Consider the following 2850-nt stretch of genomic DNA (forward strand, 5'->3'; position numbering starts at 1 on the left):
AAGAAGAGGAAACACAATGTTTCCATTTGTTTTAAACTGTTCTTAATGGGGTTTTGATTACTATTGAAATTATTACAGTGGGAAAACTATTCATCAACATTGACATTACTTGGAGAAAAACTCAGGAATAGGGTACAGGGATTTGAGGAGAGTCTGCTGTGTGAAATCCATGTACCTGAGTGTGGAAACTGCTGACTCAGGGCTCTTCTGCCTCCTTTGCTCTCGGTGTAAAGTAACACTGGAAGGTCATGTGCTTGTTGTCTCTTCTCAACATCCTGGTTATGTTAATCATTACCTGCCACCACTTTCTTTCCAGATTGGCCTAAACTTGGTTGAATATACCTTGGCTTTGGAGTTTGCTCTGGAATTTGTTAATTGAAAGATTAATTTGCTTAGAGTTGAATCTGCAGGCAGAAGATGTCCAGGAGTTATGCTGAGGTGGAATCACATCTTTGCTACAGACAGAAACTTAGGCTCAAAATAGTCCACAGCACCCACCCTGTGTTGGGTCTGTAGCACTCTTAACTATTGTTATTCAAAATCATTTGTTCTGAGTGAAAATCATCTGTAAGGAGGGTTTAGAAAAGTGATGACCCTCAGACATTGCTGGAGGTGTCAAATGGGTAGCCGTGTGAGAAGCCATGTACAACTCTTGTGAAAGTTCAACCTTTGACACAGCGATTCCAGAACAAGAAGTAGGTGTCAGCAGAGAAACTGTGGCACATTAGTGTTGTAGTGGTTCACCTCAGAGCAGCCATGAAGCAAAATTATCCAGATGTCCATCAGTCAGAAAGTGAAAAGGTACAATGTTGTCCAGCCCTTCCATGGACTGTGGCTGAGTTTGATTATACCTGCTAGCATTTGACTTTGAATCAGTCAGCCTTATCTCACTCGAATTATATCTGATAGCATCCCATTACAAGTTTTACCTTGGATTGTGGTTATGGAGATTTCCTAGCTGTTTGTAGTTTGGCTCCCCGGTCAGGTACTGTATCCTAAAGGGTCCTCATATTGAAAAATGCAGCTCACTTTGCATGCACTGGGAAACAGTGAGCAGAGGACAGAAGAGGCTCACCTGCCCCCACCCAGTGCTCTCTTGCCTGAAATCAGCCTCCTATGCACAGCCTTGTGACCTTGCTAAGCAGGCTTGGCTAACAGGCCTAAATGTCACATTTCTAATTTCTGATTTTCATGGGAATACACTTTATTGGCTGAGCTGTCTTTAGCCTATGCTCACTGTGTACTTACCCCATTCCAGGTCTTTTTTTTCTGATGCCACAATTGTAGACTGGGTGATCTCTTCTATTACCATTAACTGGGAAACTAAGCACATTCTGCAAAATACTCTGCTTGTATGTGTGAACAAATATATTTGGGTGAGTTCAAAGGTGTGTATGTCTGTCTGTCTGTCTGTCTGTCTGTCTGTCTGTCTCTGTATACATGCCTGTGTCCATGGACAATATAATCTTCTAATGACCAGGATGAGGAGAGAATGTAGGAAAGTCTGTAGGACGCCCTGAATCAGAACAAACTGGTCACTGAGCAAAAGGCCTTGTCTGAGAAGATGCGGCATCATTTCGGTGTCACTGAGATGATTTGAAAGCACAGGATGAGAGGACCCAAGTAGATTACCTGTACTTATAAACTGTCTTATTGGGTGTGTGACTTTCATCATAGTTATCAGCATCTGTCAGCTAGGAGCAGCTCAGAATATTATTCCTGTCCATTTTAAAAGAAATTCCATCCATGAAGTGTATGTGATCCATAGAGATTCTGGCTATGGTGTACTGATCCCTCCAGTCTGAGCTCTCTTGTATTATCTGAGCCCAGTGCCTTTAAGTCTCCCCACAAATAGTTTTATGATAACCATAAACAAAGGAGTGGTATAGATTATTTTCTGCATGTGTATCTCCTTTAGAGTTCAATGCCTACCCTTGGCAAGATTTCCATGCAGTATATTTTTGCCAAATATAATATCACTTCAGTGTGCATGTACTTCTTTAGATATTGTTTCTCTGGGTCTTTGCAGATATCGAGGTTGTATTTGGACCCCAGGCATATTCCTGCAGTGGAGGAATAATGATAGTCTTCATTTCAGTGATGGACAGGCCTCCAAGGCCTTCCTATTGTTTTCTAGGTTGTTCACATCTCTCCTCAACTGACGTTGAGACATTGCTACATGATTTTAAAATATAATATATATGGACGATTGGAATTATCTGCTGTTCACTGTTCAATTTTTAGCAGTTTTAAAAGCTGGGAAAATATGCAGGCCTGTGGGATCTCTTACCCTTCTGTCCTGGCCATGAGAAAATGACCTCAGATGAAAGATCATCCTGGATTATCCTGCTGAATTGTGTGCTGTGTATGGGAGAAGTGACATGGCAGGTCCTCACCAGGCCTTTTCCACCCCTAGGTCTGAACACTCCAGCAGACGCTTGCCCATGGCCCAGACCAGGACTACAGCTCTCAGAGACAGACCTGTCCAGCAGGAGCACTGAGGGTGCAAAGATTGACAACACCTCCCGCATCTCAGTCCTTGTAACCTTTCCAATCTTGGGCTGAATTTGAAAGACCTTGAGATGTGGCATGGAACACGCCTCACGTTTAACCCTTTGACGACTTGTCCATCAACAACCAACCACCCTGTATGAGGCAGGTCTACATTCCTCTTGAAGAGATTTTACCATCTTACCTGCCGTTCTGCTGTGTTTGCAAGGCCAGCAACAGGCTGGAGTTACATGTTGAAAAATCAGCATGAATTGAATGCTGACTAATTTACTTGTTATATTTGGTTTTTAGTTTGAAGTTTGGTTGTTTTATGCATTTGTTTTTATTTGTTTAAGTTTG

The sequence above is a fragment of the Rattus norvegicus genome, chromosome 15 (genome assembly GCF_036323735.1).
Source record: "Rattus norvegicus strain BN/NHsdMcwi chromosome 15, GRCr8, whole genome shotgun sequence".
NCBI classification, from domain to species: domain Eukaryota; kingdom Metazoa; phylum Chordata; class Mammalia; order Rodentia; family Muridae; genus Rattus; species Rattus norvegicus.